General features: G+C 35.9%; 1 long non-coding RNA gene across 1 annotated transcript; it reads left to right on the plus strand.

The window, feature by feature from the left end:
- The first annotated feature begins 21,326 nt into the window (after positions 1-21,326).
- LOC131381905 (uncharacterized) lies at positions 21,327-23,669 on the plus strand. The gene is made up of 2 exons (XR_009210946.1): positions 21,327-21,459; positions 23,358-23,669. It is a non-coding gene; the product is annotated as an uncharacterized LOC131381905 (long non-coding RNA).
- The last annotated feature ends 1,218 nt before the right edge of the window (positions 23,670-24,887 follow it).

Consider the following 24,887-nt stretch of genomic DNA (forward strand, 5'->3'; position numbering starts at 1 on the left):
TGCATTTCTCTGATGGCCAGTGATGATGAGCATTTCTTCATGTGTTTTTTGGCTGCATAAATGTCTTCTTTTGAGAAGTGTCTGTTCATGTCCTCTGCCCACTTTTTGATGGGGTTGTTTGTTTTTTTCTTGTAAATTTGTTTGAGCTCATTGTAGATTCTGGATATTAGCCCTTTGTCAGATGAGTAGGTTGCAAAAATTTTCTCCCATTCTGTAGGTTGCCTGTTCACTCTGATGATAGTTTCTTTTGCTGTGCAGAAACTCTTTAGTTTAATGAGATCCCATTTGTCAATTTTGGCTTTTGTTGCCATTGCTTTTGGTGTTTTAGACATGAAGTCCTTGCCCATGCCTATGTCCTGAATGGTATTGCCTAGGTTTTCTTGTAGGATTTTAATGGTTTTAGGTCTAACATATAAGTCTTTAATCCATCTTGAATTAATTTTTGTATAAGGTGTAAGGAAGGGATCCAGTTTCAGCTTTCTACATATGGCTAGACAGTTTTCCCAGCACCATTTATTAAATAGGGAATCCTTTCCCCATTTCTTGTTTTTGTCAGGTTTGTCAAAGATCAGATAGTTGTAGCTATGCGGCATCATTTCTGAGGGCTCTGTTCTGTTCCATTGATCTATGTCTCTGTTGTGGTACCAGTACCATGCTGTTTTGGTTACTGTAGCCTTGTAGTATAGTTTAAAGTCAGGTAGCGTGATGCCTCCAGCTTGTTCTTTTGGCTTAGGATTGACTTGGTGATGCGGGCTCTTTTTTGGTTCCATATGAACTTTAAAGTAGTTTTTTCCAATTCTGTGAGGAAAGTCATTGGTAGCTTGATGGGGATGGCATTGAATCTATAAATTACCTTGGGCAGTATGGCCATTTTCACGATATTGATTCTTCCAACCCATGAGCATGGAATGTTCTTCCATTTGTTTGTATCCTCTTTGATTTCATTGAGCAGTGGTTTGTAGTTCTCCTTGAAGAGGTCCTTCACATCCCTTGTAAGTTGGATTCCTAGGTATTTTATTCTCTTTGAAGCAATTGTGAATGGGAGTTCACTCATGATTTGGCTCTCTGTTTGTCTGTTATTGGTGTACAAGAATGCTTGTGATTTTTGTACATTAATTTTGTATCCTGAGACTTTGCTGAAGTTGCTAATCAGCTTAAGGAGATTTTGGGCTGAGACAATGGGGTTTTCTAGATATACAATCATGTCATCTGCAAACAGGGACAATTTTAATTCCTCTTGTCCTAATTGAATACCCTTTATTTCCTTCTCCTGCCTGATTGCTCTGGCCAGAACTTTTTGTAGAGATGGGGTTTTGTCATGTTGGCCAGGCTGGTCTCAAACTCCTTGCCTCAAATGATCTGCCCACCTCGGCCTCCCAAAGTGCTGAGATTACAGTCTTTTACCAAGTCTTCTCATCCTTTATTCTTCATCTCATTAATGGTTCTGTTAACCACCTAGTTTTCAAATTGGAAACCTAGAAGTCAGGATTTACTCCTTCCTCTCTCTCACTTCACACATCTAGGTAGGCACCAAATTCAGTTAAATGTAGTACCTTTACATCTACTGAGATAGTTCACTTCTCCATCTCCGTAGCCACTGTCTTAGCTCAGGCTGTCTTCATTTTCCCCCATAAATTACTGAATAAGTTGCTCATTCCTTCTCCCAATAAACCAATTCTCCAAACTCCTGCAAGAGGGAATTTCAAACAGGAAGATCTGATTTGCTTAAATTCATTTTTGGTTTTTCATATTATTCAGCATAAACTCCTAAGCATAAAGTTTTGGAAGTGCATTCTGAAAAAGTGAAACAAATGACAACTTTCTGAAGCTATTGGAAACTTAGATAAAATGTTTAACATTACAGAGAAACTATTTGTTTTGTGGTAATGACATGAATTTAAATTTTGGTGGAGCAAGGCTTTGTGGTAAATATAACATTTGTATTAATATAAAAATCTATGGAGAAGAAATAAATTTGAAGCTGTTTGTCATGTATAGATAAACCATAATTGTATTCAAACAAACTATGATATCATATCTGTTAAAATAGAGTCTGTAGTTGTCGCAGTTTAAAGAGTTTAACATATCTTACATGGTTAATGTCATAAAATATTTGCGATGAAGTTGAGGTTGAATAATAAAACAAGCTTTGACATGGCAAATTGCACTTTATCTCTTTTCTTCCCATCATCAATTGAATTTACAAGTGTTTCAGCCTTTGAAGAACTACTTTGCAAGTCGATGTTAATGTTCTACAACAGCGTTCAACTTTTTGTAAATGAGCTTTTTAACCTTTTAGTATATTAAAAAGTCAACTGTAAATCTATCAATCATTAAACTGTTTTGTGAACGTAATGCCAAAAAGTCAGCTTTGGCAGCATTTACTGAGTTGAAATTATTAAAAAGAAAGTCTGCACCCAGATACCAGATGTTGCTTTCTAAATATCATTCTCCAATAAAAGCAACCAGGGGTCCTTAGAGAAATGGTTGATGTCAGCAACTCTCAGTTTCGGCTAGGATTGGAACAGGGAAAATATAAGATGAGCTTGGAGCATTTGTAGCCCCAGGAAGCAAGGAAGAACCCCTAAAACAAAGGATAAAGGCATGCCGAAGGGACAAAAGAGCCAACCTGAAAGAGCTCCCAGTGGCCACACTGGAATAATTTGAAAAACAAAATAATAATAATGTTGGATTATTACTGAAAGCATAGTATGATTATACATGAATCTGCACTGAATACATATATACAATTCCCCTGCAATGGAAGTATAATTCCCTCCTCCTTGAGTATGGGCTGGGCTTCATGATTTTCTTCCAAAAATAGAGCATGAAAGGGAAGAAAAATAATAACTTTATTGTAGAGAAACCTGGCAAACACTACCTTAAGCAAGTGATCATGGTTAACATCACTAGTGCTATGGCATGTTGACATCATGTGATGAGAAAGGCATTTCACCTTTGTGGTATTCTCCCAAACCCATAACTCCAGTGCACCATAAGAAAAACATCAAACAAAAATTGAAGAACATTTTATAACATATCTGACCAGTACTCTTCAAAACTATTAAGGTCATCAAAAATAAAGACAGACTAAGATGAGACTAAGGAGATATGATGACTAAATGTAATGAGGTATCCTGGATGAGATCCTGGAACAGAAAAAGGACATTAGGGAAAAGCTAATGAAATCAGAATAAAGGGTGGAGTTTAGTTAATAGCAATGTACCAGTGTCGATTTCTTAGTTATGACAAGTGTACCATGGTTAAAGCATGATGTTAACAAAAGGAGAAACCGGGTGAAGGATATACAGGAATTCTCTGTACTACTTTTACAGTTTTTATGTAACTCCAAAATTATTCTAAAAGAAAAAGTTGATTTAAAAAAGAAAGCCTATAATATGGAAAATGTTAAATGTATTAATCCCAGAATTTTGGGAGGCCAAGGTGGAAGGATCACCTGAGCCCAGGAGTTGGAGACCAGCCTGAGCAACATAGGGAGATGCCATCTCTACAAAAAAATTTTAACAATTACCCAGGCATGGTGGTGCACACCTGTGGTCCCAGCTATTCAGGCAGCTGAGGTGGGAGGATCACTTGAGCCTGGGGGGTCAAGGCTGCAGCAAGCTGAGATCACATCACTGCATTCCAGGCTGGGTGACAGAGCGATACCCTGTCTCAAAAACAAAAACCAAAAAACTTTATTTCTACAAAACCAAGGAGAAACTGAAGAAATTATGGGGAACTCAAACAGTGTGTGCAAGAATACATTTGAATATCTTGACTTGTAGAAAGAATATTTTGATGGAGCTCCAATTTTTAATTGGATAATTTATATTGACATCTGGAATTGAAAGATATCGAGAACTCTTAGGTTTTGCAGGATTTATATTTGGCAAAAAATTCAAAAGTATATAAATTCAGCCTATTTTTTTTAGAAGTTATTTTTTTCCTACAAAATAATTTGTCAAAGAAACTGTACTCTGAAGGAAAGCAAAAAGCAGTGCTTGTGACAATATTGGGGTAAAACATTTATACATTTCAATTAGAAGAAATTAGAATTGAGACTATTCTTCATAATTGGCTCTGAGTTTGCCAGGAACCTCAGTGCCTATGGAGAGAACATATTATCCAAATGAAAAAATAGAGAAGTATCAATTTCAGGTGTTAACAATTTCAAATGTCTTCACCACCAAAATAACACTTTGCAGATTACAATTTGATGAACAAATTAAAAATAATAAGATACTTATTTAAAAAAATGCACTCGTCAAGAAAATACTGCTAACATATTAGAGACAGATGCAGCTAAGCAACTGAATATGCACCACAGTCGTTGTTTTATTTCATTTTTAAAGCATTCAGGTAGTCAATATAACAAAATAATTTAAAAAATTATTTAAGGTGCATGAATGTATGTTATTTTCAACTTTTAGAAGTAATTTTATTTTTTAAAAATTTTTAATAGAATTGCCAATGTAATACAATAGGACCAACATAGTAAAAACACAATTTGTTGCTCAATAAATATTTTAATTATGTAATTTTCATGATTGTGTTAACATATTCTCTTTCACTCTCAAACACACTTTCACGTGGATAAATTCTATGGTCACTTAACATAAAGATATCCTTGAGCAGCCTGCAGACAGGCAACAGTTTCGTATTCATTGTTGTATCTTCAGCATCTAGCATGGGGATATTTAATACATGTTTGTTGAAGGGATGAATAAATGAATGTACATTTTGTCCTGCAGAGTGTTAAATGGTGCTGCTACTAATGAAAGGTAAGCAGTAGCAAAGCTTGACATGAATGCTTTTCCTGTTAGCGGCATGTGGACCTTTAACACCTGGGTGAACCCTAAACAGGTGCTGCATGGTGGAAACCCAGGTGCAGAGTGGAGTGCCTCATTCATCTCTCACAGCTGCTTGCTCCTTTTGGGATTCCAATAGCCTCAATTTTTTTCTTTTGAAGCTTTTAAAATCTACCAAAAAATTGAAAGAAGAATATAGGTAACACCCGTGTTTCTTTCACTTCAGAAAATTAATAATTTTATACTGTCAAACATGCACTTAGATTTTCCTGATTGTCCCCCAGATATTATTTTTAGCTGCTTTAAACCTGTATCCAATGAAGTTTCAGGCATTGCATTTGTCTGTGTCTCTTTTATCTCTTTTAATCTAGAACAGTCCCTGCCTTCTTTTGTTCATTTTTCACATCACTAGCTTTTTCAACAAGTCTTGCAGACTGGCCTATTGTCTACTCTTTAGTTTTTAAAATGTTATAAAGTGAATTAAGAACATGTGGTCAAGTTCCCTTTTACTAGACAAGGATGATTTAGGGAGATGGGCTTTTAGGCAAAAATGCCAGTTAGAGAATGAGGAGATATTTCATTTGACATACAAGACTTAGGGGCTCCTTTCCATATAGTCAAGGAAAAAAATCCAGCTATTTCACTGAAGAAGTAATCATTTAGAATTCATTGATAATTACTCCTCAAAAATATTAGGTAAAATTTCCATCAAGCAATTTCTGAAGCACAATAACTACATTTGAAAAGAAATATTTTACACATTGAAGGCATGATTTTAATTTAGGTTTTCCACATACATTATATGTGAGTACATTTAAAGTTAAATGACCTGCTACCACATGTTAATTATTATTTGTGCTAATAAACAACAAAATAGGGTGATAAAGAGGTATTTTAAATTTTACTCCATTTTCTCTATACACTCTTGCTAGGAAATTAACTGTGCATTTTTGGGGGGGGCAGGGAATAAAGCAGGCATAGGCACCAATCCAAATCGATTCTCCTTTCATTAAAATAGACTGATTCGTTGCATTGAATCAATGAATAGCAGTTACTAGGTGCTGAGAATAGGTAAAGAAAAGATAGCAAATATGGCTCCTGCTTTGGAAGATATTTTCTAATAGTATAAATAAGAGAAACATGCTGATACATGTTCTTTCACTTCCCGCTTTTTGGTATATATCAAATATTTTATATATATGCTATATATATGCTATATATATTTTATATATATACATATACATATATATACATATTATATATGTATGATACTATTATAAATGCTTCATTATCCATGACGTTAAGTCTTCTTTCAGAATTTGTACAGAAAATGGTAGGCACTCAATAAATGCCTTTTGCACAAATGAACTCAAATTTGTTCCATGCATATTGCTATTTTCAAATTGATGTCACACATGGTCTGAGTAAATTTCATCTGCATTGAAATGTGGAGGAAGCTCTTGAGAGATGACAGTGTGAGGCCCTGCAGGGTGAGAAGAAAAGCTGTGCCAGCCTGATGGAGAATACTGTGACCTTAAGGCTGCCCTTGAAAGACAGCGGGATTGTGCGGCTCACACAGCACCCCCAGCACATCCGTGCTGGGGTGGTGGGTCCCAGGATGTGCACGGGAGTAGAAAACAATAACTACATTAGCATTCAGAGCCATCCACACCAAATCGCTGACTCCTCCAATGTCATCTGCAGATGGGAAATCTGGGGATTTTTAGATGGTTTCTATGATAATTATAATGCCACTTACATGCCCATCCTTCTCTAAAACACTGCTCGTGAAGTAACTACCTAACCTATTATGCTGTTGTTAGAGGAGGAAAACAATTAAAATTACTCAATTTCTTTGTTTACATGGAAGTCTTACCGTGTAGCATATATTTGCATACATTTAGATAAAATGTATCCCTTCTGGCATCAAACAGTGTTGAATCAATCCCTTCACCTCTCTAAGATTTAGTTTCCTCATAAGTGGAGAATGAGTAAAAATATTCACCATGTTTATCCCTCAGAGTTGCTGAAAAATCAAATGAGAAAATGAATGTGTATGAAGGTAAAAAAAAATGTGTTATTACTACTATTACCTGTCTCTTCAGCTCATATATTTGTATATGACTCACATCCATGGATGGAGAAAGGATGAAAGTTTATTCACTAGGGTCAGAACATCTCCCAAGAATGGCCTGGGACACTTTGAAGTCAGGAAAGAGGGCGGCTCTATTGGCTTCTTAAAGGAGTTTTCTCACTCTCTCTACATCCACCGAAGCCCAGTTCAGTATTTTCCCGTCCAACTTAGTGGTGCTGTGCATCCCCACCCAGGAAACATTGTGAGGTGGTGGAAAGACTCCAAAAACAGATAAAACAGCAGGGCTGGAATTTTGACTCCACCTTGTGTTAGCCTGTTCTCATGCTGCTATAAAGACATACCTGAGACGGGGTAATTTGTAAAGAAAAGAGGTTTAATTGGCTCACAGTTTCACTGGCTGTATAGGAGGCACGGCTGGGGAGGCCCTGGGAAACTTAAAATCATGGCAGAAGGCGAAGAGGAAGGAGGCATGTTCTACATGGCTTGAGCAGGAGAAAGAAAGAGAGTGAGTGGGGAGGTGCTACGCACTTTCAAACAACCAGATCTCTTGAGAACTCACTGGCTATCATGAGAACAGCAACAAGGAAATCTACCTTCGTGATCCAATCACCTCCCACCAGGTCCCTCCCCTAACATTGGAGATTACAGTTCAATATGAGATTTGGGTGAGGACACAGAGCAAAATCACATCAATATTTAATTTGGTGTGTGACCTGGTACACACTACTGAATCTTTCCAAGTCTTATTTTTCCTATTTGTGTAACAATCTTAGTATTGTTAGTCAGTTGTGTAACATAGAATGTGTGAAGCAATACATAGGGGGCTTTTAGAAAATAGTTTACTTTGCTCAAAATCGGCAGCCCACACACCTTGAATTTTCTCATTTTTGGAAAGGAGATAACACTTATAGAGGCAGTATTCAAATTAATGAGACAATGTATGCAAACTCCAGCAAGGAGCTTGGCACGTGGGATGTAATTAATTCATTAAGGCTTCAGCCTTGTAGTGGTAACAGTGAGATGGGGCTGGAGGAGGAAAATCAAAGGAGTCTGTGGCTCAGAGAGAGACCTAGGTCATGAGGAAAATAACCTGTGCTGTGTGTAATAGGGCTGAATTGAGCCTGCTTGATCAAGAATTTCTTAGTAAAACCCACATTCTATTTTTCCTTTGTTTTAAAGATATAGCAAGTGCCAATTGTTAAGTTTTTCATGCCTGACTTGTCTGTTGACACTGCTGCCTAGAAGGGACTTGGACTGGCAAGTGCAGAAGCTTGTTCTCTGGTGTCAGTAGGCTGGAACCTAGGCTTGCCATTCATTGCTCTCCTGATCTTTATTTGGCCTGAAAGAGGAACTAGAGTAGATGTGGGAGAGATGCAGTGTTTTCTAACCTGCTTTTTCATACTTAAAAATTTAGCATAAACTCTCAAGTAAGTTTCAGCAGTAAGTCTTCTTGTCCCTACCTTCAAAATATATTGTCTATTCACTTCTTTCCACCTCCACTGCCACCAGTCCAGGTCATTTTTAAAAAATTATTATTATTATTATTATTTTATACAGAGCCTTTGTCTGTCACCCAGGCTAGAGTGCAATGGCATGATCTCTGCTCACTGCAACCTCTAGCTCCCAGGTTCAAGCAATTCTCCTGCCTCAGCTTCCCAAGTAGCTGGGATTACAGGTGCCTGCCACCACGCCTGGCTAATTTTTTGTATTTTTGGTAGAGACGGGTTTTTGCCATGTTGGCCAGGCTGCTCTCGAACTCCTGACCTCGGATGATCCACCTGCCTCAGCCTTCCAAAGTGCTGAGAATATAGGTGTGAGCCACCATGCCTGGCCCACTCTTATCTTGTAAATGGACAACTGTGTCAAAAGTATTCTATCTGATTCTGCTTTTTTTTTTTTTTTTTTTTTTGCCATTCCTCCCTGTAGTAGACATGGTGATTGTGTTGACAGCCTCCAGTCAACTCTGTATTGTGGCAGCTGTGTGGTTTGTGTGGGATTGACCCCACCACCATCTCTAGGGAAAACCCTGATGGCTTAAAGCCTATCAGGAAAATCCACCTGCTATTGTTGCAGCACTCGGTTCAGACAACCCAGGACTAACCCAAGCAGCTCCTGATATTTATCTGGCCAAAGGATTGGTTCAAGGTAGTTCAACTGTGCAAATCTTAGGGCATTTGTCAAATGGATAGAGGGAGCCGTCCTGTTCTCTCCTCCTGGATGTGAAGGAGAAAGCATGATTTAGTATACAGACTGGTAGCCATTTTGCCCAGACAGCCTGAGAAAGAAGCCACCAAGTAGGAGGCAAAGCCACTGGAATCTCAGAGAAGTGGAGTAAAATCCCCAACTAAACCACCCCTAAATCCCTTTCTTCCTTTGAACTTTCAGTAACATGGACCAATAAATCCCTTCTAAGTCATTTTTGCATTCTTATAATGGTTCCTAATGGCTTTATTCTCTATACTATAGACAAAGTGATCTTTTCAAAACATAAATCAGACTGTGTTACACCCTTGCTTAAAATTTTCTGCTAAGAATTTAGGATAAAGTATAACTTCTTAATTAAATTGGACGTGATGCTATATAATGAGATGTTAACTTCTCTGACCTCTGTGGCTGCCACCTACCCTTTCTTTCACTACACTGCAGATACCCATGAATTCTTTCTATGCCTCAAATTCATCAGGTTTACTTTAATCTCAGATCTACACTTGCTGTGTCCTCTGCCTAGAATGCTCTTCCTTCAGATCTTAAATTGCCGATGTCCTCTTCTCATGCAGGTCTCAACTCGAATGTTGCTTCCTCAAAGAACTTTTCCCTAACTACTCCATTTCATTTTTCTTCTGATCAATGCCACTCTGTATACTACTAACCTGTTTAGTTTTGTTCATAGGATTTGGGACCTAAAATAATCTTATTTCCTTTTTTTAGTGTCTCCCCACTAAAATAGAAGTTTCTGGTGAGAGAAGACCTTATCTTTCTTCTTCATCCTGTATCTTATTGTCTAGGACGGTTCTTGGAACCATAGAAATAGTCAATAAATATTTGTTGAATTAATGAAAGTCACTAAATATAAGATGATATATTTTTAATACTCTATTATATCAATGTCCTATTTATTTTTTATTAACCTTTGATAAGTCCTTATATTGAATTCAATTTTCTAGATCAACGAAGGATCCGGTGGTCTCCAAAAATAGTCTTAAGTCTGGTATACTGTATGTCTGAATAAGAGAATACCAGGAACCCATCTCTCCTACGCTTTCCAGTCCTTTGATCTGCTCTTCTTCATTAGATTCAATCTCCCTTTGGCTGATGTGAGCTCATTTGCATAGAGTATAATTTGATAGTGATCCTGGAGTTTTTCAGGGCCTAGGTTCAGATCTGATCTTGCCTTCTAATTGGTTGGTTCCCTCCCCTGGGCTGGATATGTTTTCTTCATGTTAGCCACTATGTGGCCTGAATGTGGGTCCAAACTACCAAATCACTGGACTATCATGAATCATGAGATTGCTTGTTTATCATACAGCTAAGGGCTAGAGGAACCTGCTGCTTTGTCTAACTCAGTAGATGGGCACCTCTTGGACTGTGTTGCCTACCTACAGAAAGTTAGAATGTGTCACCTATTCAGCCCATCACAGCCAATACACACAAGAGCTTCCTCCACTCCCCTGACATCTTCCACCCATGAATCTTTTTTATTTTATTTTATTATTTTTTTTTTTTTGAGATGGAGTCTCACTCTGTCACCCAGGCTGGAGTGCAGTGGCGCGATCTCGGCTCACTGCAACCTCTGCCTCCTGGGTTCAAGCGATTCTCCTGCCTAAGCCTCCCGTGTAGCTGGGATTACAGGCGCCTGCCACCACACCCAGCTAATTTTTGTATTTTTAGTAGAGACGGGGTTTCACCATGTTGGCCAGGCTGGTCTTGAACTCCTGACCTCAGGTGATCTGCCTGCCTCGACCTCCCAAAGTACACCTATGAATCTTATTAGGTAGTTTCTCTTTTTCTCCTTCAGCCAGTTGTGGAGGAGCCAGCATGACTTGTAGCTGATCCTACTTCCACCTTAGAAAGATCTTGACCATTTTCCTCCAGGGTATTCTTGACTGTTTTCCTTCAGGGCAATCTTAACCATTCTCCTCTGAGCCCCATTGTCACCAAAGGGAACAGAAGGATAAATAACCAGTCGGTGTAGGAGAGTGGATTATGGAGTGAAGGAACACTTCAGTTGTGAAAGAGTTAAATCCAAGAGATAGGACAGCTACATTTTCTGTTAACCATAGACATAAAGTGAAGACAAATAACACAACTATTTAGCCGTACTTCCCATTCAACCCCCTGGCTTGCCTTTGTCTTTCCTGTCATTCACATGTGGAGTTGAGGCAGACCAGAGATTACTGGGAGTAGGCAAAGTGACCAAGTGGAGTATCTTCAGTTCAGAATGTACTGTCTCTTACACCACAGAGGATTTATATTGTAATGTGCAATTGAGAGACCTAAGGGTGTCTTACAGATGAAATATTGTCATTTAGGAAAAGAAGTAATGCTGTGCAAAAGAAAGTGGGCTGACTTGTAATCTAGAATTTCAAACACTCAGATCTTTTTTTATCTTTTTGATAATGGAACTGATAAATGTTATTTTGTCTGCACCTTTCCTTTTAGATATCTCCATCATTTATTCTGATTTTTAATAACAAAGGCGAAATCCTTTAGATATAAGACTTTAGTGACTACCATGTTTTAGATTAATCAAAGGTTTGACCAAGTCGGCAAAAAGTGCCATCACCTTAAATCTCCTTGCTCTTCCCATTACTCTTACAGGATTTCAAAGGGATATTACCACCTGTAAGAGGCCTTGGCTGAGGGGTCCTGCTCCACTTACTTCCAGGATGACTGTGGCACCAAAATTCTTGTGTCTCTGAGCCTCACTTCATACACATGTGAAACAAAAATCACTAAAAACGTTTTTAACTGTTCTTATGATTCTAACTCTATTTGTGGCTTTGTTTGGGAATAACTCAGAAACAAGGTGGAAGTGTTAATAAATGCCTTTCTGTTCTAAACCAAAAAGTATCTGAGACAGGTCTCAATCAATTTAGAAGTTTATTTTGCAAGGTTAAGGGCATACCTGGAAGAAAAGAACATAACATCGCAGAAACAGTCTGTGGTTTGTGCCTTTCTCCAAAGATGATTTTGAGGGCTTCAGTAATTAAAGGGGAAAAGCAGGCTGGAGAGAAAGAGGAGGGGTACAGTAATCCACATGTTGTTAGAGAAAAGAAGCAGACGGGGGAATCGTGAATTATGTAATAGTCTCACGCTCAGTAAATCGGCAGTTTACATAAGATAAGGTGAACATTGAGTAGCTACCTGTGCAGATATTTAACCTTTTATCCGTAGCTATCTGCTTAGGAACCCTAGGAAAGGTGGTTTTTTTGCATGACAGCTTTTGGCTTAATTCTTTCCTTTTGGCATAGTGAATTGGGATCCCAAGTTTTTTTCCTTTCACACTGCTTACACTCTACCAAAAAGTCCAAATGCAAATAGACATTTCATCTAAAACTCTGTCTTTATGGGAGTACCCAGTAAGTCACGACCAGAGTTTTAGAATCAGGTTAGTCCTTAGAATACTACTGATTGAATTTCTCTCATGAGTTTGTGGTTTGGCCATTCTGATAGATAAGAGAAAATATTTTCTTTTTACTAAGAAATCTAGACCTATACAGTTCTAATTTATGAATTGTCACAGTATAGGACAAAGATTGGGGTTTAAGAGAATAATGAAAAGTATAAACAAGTCATGGGGGGTTTATAAATCTTGTAAAGAGAATTTTGTGTGTAATTGGGTTGGCTGGGATTAGAAGGGAATTGCTTATAAGTTTTTCTAAGAACTGAGCATTAATGTCAGGGGTACACTGATACAGGACCAGAATCTGATTCTCTGTGTTTGAAGCAACAAGGTTTTCCTAGAATGTTGATCTACTCTTAGTAAAAAAAAAAATTGCAAGAGGTTTGGATTTTAATTCTCAAATCCATTTCTTTAAATTTTCAACCATCTTCTGACCTACAGCTTTTCCTTGTTTTACGGCTTCTACCTAATTTCAAGTTGGAAGTGCTGTTTTCACTTAAAATGATAATTACATTTTTGGGGTAGACTTTTCCTCTTAAAGCCTTTCAGATTCATATGCCTAGGGTTTGGCTTTTTACTGCATCTCACTACGTGTGATTTGCAGGTCATGCATCATTGCTTTCTGCTTTTCTTCCTTATCTCCTTGAAAATAAGATACATATTTTTGCTTAACTAGAGTGGTTACTTTCTTCCTTAACCTTTTCATCCATTTCTGTAGCTTTTTTCCAGGTTTGACTCTGCTATTGTGGTCTAACACTGAGAAAGTTTGTCTTAAAGGACTAAGAAAACAATATTTCTTCCATTATAACTTGATTCTACACTCTTGGCTTTTCTTGATGCCTCTAAATTGTTCTATGTAACCAGACAATTTCACATGCTTTTACTTTTTCTCAAAGCTGTAGATTCCCCTGCTCAAGGTAATGGTTCTCTTGTTTGCATTGTTATTTTATAATATGGTGTACACTCATAATCATGGACATATACTCTTTCAGTGTCCAATTTAATTGAAGTACCTTTTCAACAGGTTTCTACTTCAAGGTTATCTAAATGGGCTTCCAATAAAGAGAAGCACTAATACTGCAGGAGGGGTGTGTGTGTGTGTGTGTGTGTGTGTGTGCGTGTGGTTGTTTTTTAATGTTTTAAGTAATAAGCCTAAGAAACAGGATTTTTTTTTGTTTTATTCATATAGTTTCTTGTGCTTTCTGCTGTCCTTATTAGGTTTTTGATTACTTAGAAAAACTGAATCATCTCTAATTAGTGATGGTAAATCTTTCTTAAAATTTATTTATGCAGATGTGTTGATGTTTTAAAAATTATGTAAAATTTATAAAGCTCTGATAGTCCTTTTGTGACACTGTCAGTCATAATTCTGGTCATCTTAAAATACAGTAGAAGTGACTAAATTTCCTTGTGTTAGTTACAAAGAATTCTCGTCAGATTTTTAACCATGGCTATTTTAAGTTTTTGTCATTTACAATTTTGATTTTTCTCTAAAGCCATCTCCAATCAGATTCATAGCAAATACTCTAGCAAGTACTTTTGAATACAGTTTCTGAAAACTTTAAAATCAATGCATGAAATAAAAATGTCCAAAATGCTTATAAAAAATAATTGAGGAGTTCATGAAACTGCTAACCAAGATCAGACAAAGCAAGAATTAATTATATGGACTAAACTGATAAAGGAATATGATTTTTATCATATTTATTTAAAATATTTATGGTTCTGTAATGAATTATGGTTCTTTAGTTTTCAGATTTGAGGAAATTCATAAGGTCCCTCCAGTGTACAACAATTTGGTAAAATATACTGTGAACAGAATTAAAATATTTGCCTTTTCTCTCTATCTGGTCCCTTCAAAATTCAAAAACTATTTGTGGCTATATTTATTTTATGACCCTATATTTATTTACATAAGTTCAATGCAAATGTTTTCTTTATAACAAGATATAATTTAAAATAGTAGCAAGATTTAACTAGGTTGTCATATTTAAAGTTGTTTGTAGGTACTATGTTATGGAATTGTATACTTTAAACCAGTTGATTTTATGGTATATAAATTATAATCACAAAAAAGATTTTTAGAAAACAGAAAACAGTTTATAGGTACTACAGATAAAACCTAAAGCCTTCCTTGACTTGTTTTCCTAGACTTGAAAATTTTCTTAAGTCCAGTATGAAATCTAGTCACTATTATTATTACATTTATGTAAATAATAAGACCAAATCTCATAAAATTATATTTATTTAGAGCAAATTAGTCTTAATCTGATTATATTTGGCAAAAATTGAGATGAATACAATGTTCTTGTTATTGGCTTACAGTCTGAAACATGTTTTCAAGTTTTATTATCTACCTATAGACTGAACTGGATCCTACATTTTTCTAGTTTCTTCCAATCCAATTTTCTCCCACTGAATTACTAAACAAAAACTTCTTTTCCCTGAAGTCCTTTAATAATATAACTTTTCAATAACACTTCAATGCTCAGACACTGATAAACATTCACAAGCACGGAGACCATCCAGGAAAATATGACCTCACCGCATGAACTCAATAAAGCACCAGTGACCGATCCTGGAGAGACAGATATGTGACCTTTCAGACAGATGACTCAAAATAGCGGTTTGAGGATGCTCAATGAAATTCAAGATAACATAGAGAAAGAATTCAGAATCCTATCAGTTCAATTTAACAAAGAGATTGAAATCATTAAAAAGAATCAAGCAGAAATTCTGGAACTGAAAATTACACTAGACATACTGAAGAATGCATCAGAGTACCTTAACAGCAGAATTGATCAAGCAGAAGAAAGAATTAGTGAACTTGAAGACAGGATATTTCAAAACACACATTTGGAGGAGATAAAAGAAAAAAGACTAAAAACTATGAAGTATGCCTACAAGAACTAGAAAAAAGCCTCAAAAGGGCAAATCTAAGAGTTGTTGGCCTTAAAAAGGAGGTAAAGAAAGAGAGAGAGGTAGGAAGTTTATTCAAAGGGATAATAATGAATAACTTCCCAAAGCTAGAGAAAGATATGATATTCAAGTTGAAGAATGTTATAGGACACCAAGCAGATTTAACCCAAATAAGACTACCTCAAGGCATTTAATAATCAAACTCCTAAATGTCAAGGATAAAGAAAGATCCTAAAAGCAGCAAAAGAAAACAAAAAAATAACATAAAATGGAGCTCCAATATGTCTGGCAGCAGGCTTTTCAGTGGAAACTTTACAGGCCAGGAGAGAGTGGCATGACATATTTGAAGTGCTGAAGGAAAAATTTTTTACATGAGAATAATATATCTGGAAAAAATATCCTTCAATCATGAAGGAGAAACACCTTGGAATCTATGCAAACACACGGAAATTAAACAATATGCTCCCAAATGACCAGTGAGTCAAAGAAGAAATTAAGAAAGAAACTTAAAAATTTCTTGAAAAAAATGATAATGGAAAAACCATGCACCAAAACCTATCGTATACAGCAAACGCAATACTAAGGAAAGTTTATAGCAATAAGCACCTATATTAAAAAAGTAGAAGAACTTCAAATAAACAACCTGATGATGCATCTAAAGAACTGGAAAAGCAAGAGCAAACTAAACCTAAAATTAGTAGAAGAAAACAAATAATAAAGATCAGAGCATAAATAAATGATATTGAAACAAAGACAACAATAAAAAATTGATAAAATGAAAAGTTGTTTTTTTGAAAAGATAAACACAATTGACAAAACTTTAGCTAGACCAAGAAAAAAAGAGAGAAGGCCCAAACAAATAAAACCAGAGATGAAAAAGTACAGATTACTGTTGATACCACAAAAATTTAAAGGATCATTAGAGGCTGATATGAGCAACTATATGCCAAGAAATTGGAAAATCTAGAAGAAATAGATAAATTCTTAGACACATAAAATTACCAAAATTGAACCCTGAAGAAATCCAAAGCCTGAACAAAGAACATGTAATGAGATAAAAGCCATAATAAAAAGTCTCCCAGCAAAGAAAAGCCTGGGGCCTACTGAATTCTACCCAACATTTAAAGAAGAACTAATATCAATCCTACTCAAACTATTCTGAAAAATAGTGGAGGAGGGTGTACTTCCAAACTCATTTTACAAGGCCAATTTTACTCTGATACCAAAACCATACAAAGATACATCAATGACATTCTTCACAGAAATAGAAAAAATATCCTAAAATTTATATGGAATCACAAAAGACTCAGAATAGTTAAAGATAGCCTAAGCAAAAGGAACAAAACTGGAGGAATCACATTACCTGACTTCAAATTATACTACAGAGCTATAGTAACAAAAACAGCATGGGACTGGCATAAACACAGACACATACACCAACGGAACAGCGTAGAGAACCCAGATATAAATTCATACATCTACAGGGAACTCATTTTCGACAAAGGTGCCAAGAACATACACTGGGGAAAAGACAATCCCTTCAGTAAATGGTTCTGGAAAAACTGGATATCCATGTGCGGAAGAATGGAGCTAGACCCCTATCTCTCACCATATCAAAAAAAATCAAAATTGATTAAATACTTAAATCTAAGACCTCAAACAATGAAACTACTACAAGAAACTTTGGGGAAACTCTCCAGGACATTGGTCTAGGCAAAGAATTCTTGAGTAAATACCCTACAAGCACAGGCAACCAAAGCAAAAATGGACAAATGGGATCACATCATGTTAAAAATCTTCTGTGCAGCAGAAGAAACAGTCAACAAAGTGAAGAGACAACCTACATAATGGGAGAAAATATTTGCAGACTACCCATCTGACAAACGAACAATAACTAGAATATATAAGGAGCTCAAAAAACTCTATAGGAAAAAAATCTAATAATCTGATTTTAAAACGGGCAAAAGATCTGAATAGACATTTCTCAAAAGAAGACATAGAAATGGCAAACAGGTATATGAAAAGGTGCTCAATATCATTGATCATCAGAGAAACGCAAATCAAAACTACAATGAGATATCATCTCACCCCAGTTAAAATGGCTTTTATTCAAAAGATAGGAATAATGAATGCTGGTTAGGATGTGGAGAAAAGAGAATTGGAGGTAGGAATGTAAATTAGTAAAGCCATTATGGAGAACAGTTTGGAGGTTCCTCAAAAAAACACCATATGATCCAGCAATCCCCTGCTAGGTATATCCCAAAAGAAAGGAAATGAGAATGTAGAAGATATGTCTACACTTACATGTTTATTGCAGCACTATTGACAACAGCCAATATCTGGAAACAATCTAAATGTCCATCAATAGATAAATGAATAAAGAAGATGTGTTACATAAACACAATGGAGTACTATTCAGCCATAAAAAACAATAAGATAGTGTCATTTGCAACGATATAGATGGACTGGGATGTATTTTGTTAAGTTAAATAAACCAGGCACAGAAAGGCAAACTAACTTCACAAGTGTGGAAACTGAAAATTAAAAACACAGACCTCATGGAGACAGAGAGTAAAATGATGATCAACATCATTGATCATCACAGAAATGTGGTGGGTGGGAAGGGTAGTGGATGGTGGGGAAATAGTGCTCATTAGTGGGTAGAAAAATATAGTTAGATAGAATGAATAAGACTTAGTATTTGATAGCACAACAAGATGACTACAGTCAACAATAATTTATTATACATTTTAAAATAACTAAAATAGTATATTTGGATTTTTGTTAAGAAAAGAAGCTTGAGGTGATGGATATGCCACCTACCCTGATGTAATTATTACACATTGTATGCCTTTATCAAAAAATATATAGAGAGAGTACATAGGATATTTGTATATATGTATTATGTATATAATGTACCCACAAAAATTAAAAATTAAAACAAATAAAAATAAATAAATTAGAAACTCTTGAGGTGAAAAAAATATCAAATGTCAGCTGTGGAGATTAAAGGCATATCTCCTGTCTGCCTGTGGTCTGGAGGGGCTGTGCTGAAGTTAGAGGCCACCTATTCTGCTCTAGGTAGTTTGCGCAGTTTTACTAGAATAACCCGTAATAATAATATCTGTGGTTTTAACTTTAGTAATATAAGTTAATTATTTATAGCAGAGACTATTAACATTAATTACAATGTCAACAGGTTATTTTTTCTAATGACTTTTTTGAGATCTGAATATTTACAATAGAAATCATTTAGGCAGAGCAACATGTATATAAAAAAAATTATTGCATATAAACCATTTGAGCAGTGTTGGGTACATTTGAAAACTCTTCATATATCTAAAAGCATAAAGTTATATATTCACAGAACAATGCTTTATAGATACGTCACAGCTCCAGGAAAGCACATAGTCAAAAGCTTGACATTGATACACTTATTTTTCCGTAATTTTTCCAGAAAGTATCTTGAATTTAAACATCAACATAATAAAAATTATATCTTCAAAGTTTTCCACTCTCCTTAATTAACTAGTAAGGCAGTATTCTTTAATGCCCTAAGAAACAAGCACATTCTACACTACACATTTTTGCATATGGCTTTGATAAATTTCTGCATACTGCCTAATTCTGCATATTGCTTTATGAGAGAAATTCTTGTGTTTCCCTTTAATTCAGTTAGCAGACATTGATTGAAAAGTATAGAGAATGCATGGCACTGTATTGGTTACAGATGAGTACTTTGACATGGAAACCCTGAGTCCAGGCTGACCTGCAACCATCCTAGCCCCGCTTATGAATCATTTATAAGCTAGGATGCAAGTAAGGCTGGAGTGAGGTGTGTACTGTCATAGGTGCTTTTGAAAACCAAGACACATGGAAGGTTATTGCTACTTTTATGAAAAGTTTAATAGGAAATTAACAGCTAATATAGTATATAGAAGCTGTATAGGATCAATTTAAAATAGGAATTATCTTAGCCAGATTGAAAAAACGGAATACTAATTCTAATGATGCAAAAAATACTACTGTGAAAAACAAAATGAATAGATGACACTCTACAGAGTGTAATAATTTATTGAATATAGACACTAGAGCCTGGAAATGCCAGGAAATGAAGAGGCCAAAGAGCTGAGGCAGAGAGATTAATCTAAAAAAAAATGTTCTCTATGTTACTTGGGAAAAATGCTATATTTAATAACTACAAATTAATCTTTGTCCTAATTACGGACTTACACATACATAGCATTGTTCAAGTCGTTTCTTACGATGCGTGAATGTCTTTGGAGATTTTGAAATGTATCAAGTTTTAATTAGCTTAAGCTATTTTAGGTGTTAGAGTTTAACTAGAATTTTATAAAATTTTATTGCATCAATCTAATTCAGTGTTTACATGCCAATAACTAGATGAAAACTAAAGTATTAAATTATTGGTTTTAATTGCATAATTCAACAGCTATCATTGGCCACTGACTTATGTCCTCAAGAGGCCTATAGTTTGATGACCTTTGAGTTGTATAAATTGGGACATCCCGGACACTTGCATTCTGGTCTCACTTGTATACTTCTGAATTTTATTACAACTGCAATGGTGGAATTTGGATGAGATTTTTATGAAGGGAATAATCTACATATACCCCGGGAAACTGAACAATGATAAAATTTCTGAAAGCATTAATTGTCAATGGACAATAGGTGACTGAGTAGTCAGTGATGTACTGGTGGAGAAGTAGAGGGGGTGAGGTGGTGGGCCAGGATTATGAAAATTCTACATTTGACTACTGCACTGAAGGGATGAAAAAGGGAGAATGGGAAGCAATCAAACTGGGGATACTAGCCCATTCAGCCAGGAAGAGGGGTGGAGGCTGTGTCAGTTCCGACTTCTTGAGACTAGGAAGCTCCCTGGGAGGCTGAGTGAAGAGGGAGGGAAGGGAATGTGATGTGGGGGTCAGAACACACATCATATGGAAGGAAAGCCTGGTCTACCCCATCAGGGAGGAAGGAAACTCTGTTAGAAATTTGCCAGATGAAAAGCTCTGATTGATAGATTCCAATATCATTTTTTTCTTTTTCAGAAAAATAATCATTTCTCCATCTGTCTTATTTTAAAGCATTTAGCAAACATTATTTATTGAAATTTCAGAACATATATTGATTATCTTGCGTCCTCAATTGTTTTCTTATTTTGCAAGATAGTTACCTACTCCATGCAAACGTAAAATACAGATTTTATTACATGTAAAAAATTCTGTTTAGAGTTTAAGCAAATAAGGAAATTAAGCAGGCCCCATTTTAAAGAACTGGACAATTCGGATTTTCCTGTTAATTACCAAAGAAGAGATCCAGTCACCCCTTAGCCAGTGTTTATTGCAAAACTGAATATTTTTTCATTTCTTATGATTCCATCAACATAGAAAGGAGAAATTTAACAGAAAATTGTGTACTTTTTTAGTAGAAAATGTATTGTTTTATTTTCCAATCATCTTCAATAGTTTAATCCTAATTAATGCCATGTGTTGGTTAAAATAGGTAGATTTTCCTGAAGAATCCCTGATAATCTCAGAGCTCTAGAGTAAAAGGCAAAATCTTTAATACTATAGTAGATATAACTAAAGAATTTTGATTATGGATGTGGTTCTGATATATATACAGCACATCCTGTGTTTATTGACTACAGCAGGTAGTTAAGCATCATTTAGAACCAGTGTTCACATAAAGATTGCTTATTCTTGAATAATGTATATCATTATACACACCTGGCATTTTTCCAGGACAGACCACATCTATACTTTCTAAGTCCCAGTACACACTGGAATGTTAGAGAAGAAGGGATGCATGGAATGTTTGAATTGTTGGCTAACCCATGATGTAATTAGTTGGCATTACTTTGAAGTGTTAAACTGTCCTTTGGCTACAGTTGCAGCTAGTGCCATGTTGGAAAAGACTGTGAGAGCTCTAATTTTTACTTGTAGTGGAAACAGGCACCACAAACCAGAAGACAATTTATCTTTAAGGTAAATAAAAGTGATGTTGGTGAAGGTGAAGGCTGTGGTCAAGGCACAAAGATGAAAGGCATCTATTTCGAAATTTCTCCTTTGGGTTCAGAAATATTGCTTGAATGAAATGTTCTAAAATATTGGAAATAGAAGCAGCATAATTTTATTGTACTTATCAGAAAAAAGTTAATGTCCTCAGATTGACATTTATATAAAAATGACTTGAAATCCAATAATAATGGCTACTAGTACTTATTTTCTGTAGTTTAAAAGTCATCCATGGGAAAAGTAATTTGTATCATATTTTAAAAATATGAAGCCTAAATAAATATTGATAATTATATTAAAAATCCTCTTCTAATTAGAAATAAAAGCAGTGCTTAACAGTGGCAAGAAATTCCACCGTTGGCGAACACGAAGTAGCAGGGACTAAATTTATCCTCACACCTAAAATAACTAGAAAATTGGGAAAAATGTGAAACAATTATCTTTCAAGAATTTAGACATCTGACAATGAAGAACAGCAATCACAAAGAGATAGGAAATTAATGAGGCATGATTTCTCCAGCTTACTACCCCTCTGCATGAGAGTTTCGAGGCCGTGGCTCAGGGAGGGGGGACCCAGGTGGAGCCCAGCAGTATCCCTGGGACGAGGAGATGGAGCTGGGACTCCAGGCAGGCCAAGGTAGTCAGAGTTTGCAGAGCAGTGGAAAGGAGAGAGCTGCACAGCAGAGCACCCTGGAGAGCTGTAGAGGGTCTCTGAGTCTTCATCTGAAGACTGATCATCACACACTTGTGAGGAAAACACCAAGGCTGGGACATGAACTGCTGGAAAGAACTACAAGTAATTATCTTTAGAGATTTCACAGGACAAGGAATAATTCCTGTTTTCCCACCAGCCAGAGTATAAAACCTCATAAATCAAACATTGTGTAGGATACTCAGAAGAGTCTTTCCTCGGTAGTGGGGCAAAATTAGATCAAAATTAAAAGCTGCTTTGTTCCCACCTAATAAAGCTGAGAAGCAAGATCTGAATGGATCAGACTGTTTCCAAGTAAATTAATTATATCCTACATCAAAGCTCAAGAATATTTATAGGAGTGTAAGAATATTCAGCACCCCAAAGTTACAATCTACAGATTCTGGCATCCAATAAAAAATTATTAGCATGCAAAAAGTAGTGGTATAAATATTTGAATATAAAACCCGTATTGAGAATAACCAGTCAATTTGAAACCAAACCAGACCTGACACAGATGTTAGAATTAGCCAACAAGTACATTGAAAGCTATTATAATTGTATTCTATGTGTTTAAAAATTTAAGTGGAGACAGAAGATATAGAGAAGAGCCCTATTAAACATCTAGAGATGCAAACCACAAGGTCTAAGGTGAAACTTTATTATAGACTAAGAATGAAGAAATGTTGTTGGTCTATCAAAATGGAGTTACTGTTAACAAACATTTATGAAAAATATTCACCTCACTACATCAAAGGTGCTAAAACAATGTACCTGCATTTATCAGAAGTAAGTGGAAGGGCCATCCAATTGTTTTTAGATCAGCCCAACCAGAAGTGGATTTCAGTAGATGAGAGTCTCAGGCAGAATGGTAACTGAGACTTTCTTTAATTTCCATTCTTAGATATTGGTTTCACATTTGTTTACCAGTGGGAGAAAAAAAAATTTTTTTTATGTGATAGAAGTTACATATCTCTTTGTATTGAACATTTTAAATTTATAGTAACCATGCAATATAAAGCATATTTTAACTTATTTCGATAGTCTTTTTTTCTCAGTAGTTATTTCTCAATTATTACGTATAACTGAATAGTGTTAATTACACAGAATCTCTAAAAACAGAGGCAGCCCTGTTGGATACACTCACCACACTTCTACCCCTTGCTCTTTGCTACAGGAGGCTGATGGACTACATCCATGGGCTACTTTGTCCTCTAGCTTCCAATTAGATTCAGACAACAGGAAGCATCAACAGCTAATGGGAGACCAAAAGGAAAAATTGGGGTACCTATTCCCCTGGATTACTCCCTGCTGATTGCTGCAGAGGGACTTCATCCTTGCCCTGGTTTCTGGAAAACACTCCTTCATTGCCCATGCAGTCCTAGGAGTGATGATGCCTCACTGGATGGCAAAGTCTCTTATTGGCTTCCCTAAATCTTACTCACAACTTGTAGATACTCCCTCTATTAAATCCTTTTCAGTTACCCAATTTGAGTGTGCAGTCTCTTTCCTGATGGACTTTAACTGATATAGTGACCTTCATGACCTTAGTTACAAAGTCATTTTCAAATCAAGTTCATGTCTAAATCATATTTTCTCTGGCTTCCATGTGTGCAAAACATTTTCTATATTTTCGTGTCTCTTAATCTCTTCAGTTTCTTTTGTGAAACCAGGAAACTTCTAAGGAAGGGTAATAAAGCCTTTTAAATTTTGATTTATATAACAAATATCCCACTGAATCACCAGTAAACAGGTTTATGTCATGCATTATTTGGTTTCAGAATTTCAATCGACTGCAGCTATTGACTTTTGCCAATATCAAATTGAGTATTCAGCAGAGAGAGTTTAGAGCCACTACCTTCCCTCCCCAACTCAAGAGTGCCACATACTTTGGTAGGAAAGTAACCAATTTACAATTTGTCAGCTTTATGTAAGAAAGTCAATGAAGAAACTAAGTGATGTGAAAGCATCATTTTAATTTATTTAGGTGGTGTTTTAGTTCACCTTAAAGGCCTATTCCTTAACTCAGCTTTGACAGTCATTCTTTCTCTAGTTAAAAAACCATTTGGGCTTAAGGTGGAAATAAGGCAAAGTCTGGCCAATTTTGAGACTTGGACTTTGGAAAGAGTTTGGGAAAAGAATAGAAAATAAATAATGATAGCAAGAGGGGGAATGTCTTAATAAATATAGTCATTAGGATTAAATTGGGAATTCTCTCTCATGTCACAGAAAGGAAACATTAGGATTTCATTGGCTTCATTTCACCCCGAGTGTATTTTGCCTATTGAATTAAATTAACAAAGCAAGAATTCTGGCACTGATGCCTCAGTAACCTTCTCTCTGACAGCCATAAGTAATTTTTTTGTCTGCTTAGTCTTCAGAAATATCGTTGGTAGATCTGGAATAGCAGTGTTCTGGAGTAAATGTGGTTCAATGTTGAGTAAATTTCAATTAAAGTTAATAATACAATTCCATAAATTAAAAAAAGTCATCAGCTATCTTGTAAGAATTTTTAATTACATGTAAACTTGAATAGATATATTAATGACTATTAATGGCATTTAAGATATAAGACTAACCACTTCATACCCTTTAGGATGGCTGTTAAGGAAAATAACTAGAAAATGGCAAATATTGGCAGGAATATAGAAAAAGTGAAACCCTTGTGAATTGCTAGTGGGAATATAAACTGGTGCAGCTGCATGGA

Source organism: Hylobates moloch, unplaced genomic scaffold (assembly GCF_009828535.3).
Source record: "Hylobates moloch isolate HMO894 unplaced genomic scaffold, HMol_V3 SCAFFOLD_2, whole genome shotgun sequence".
Classification (NCBI taxonomy): Eukaryota; Metazoa; Chordata; class Mammalia; order Primates; family Hylobatidae; genus Hylobates; species Hylobates moloch.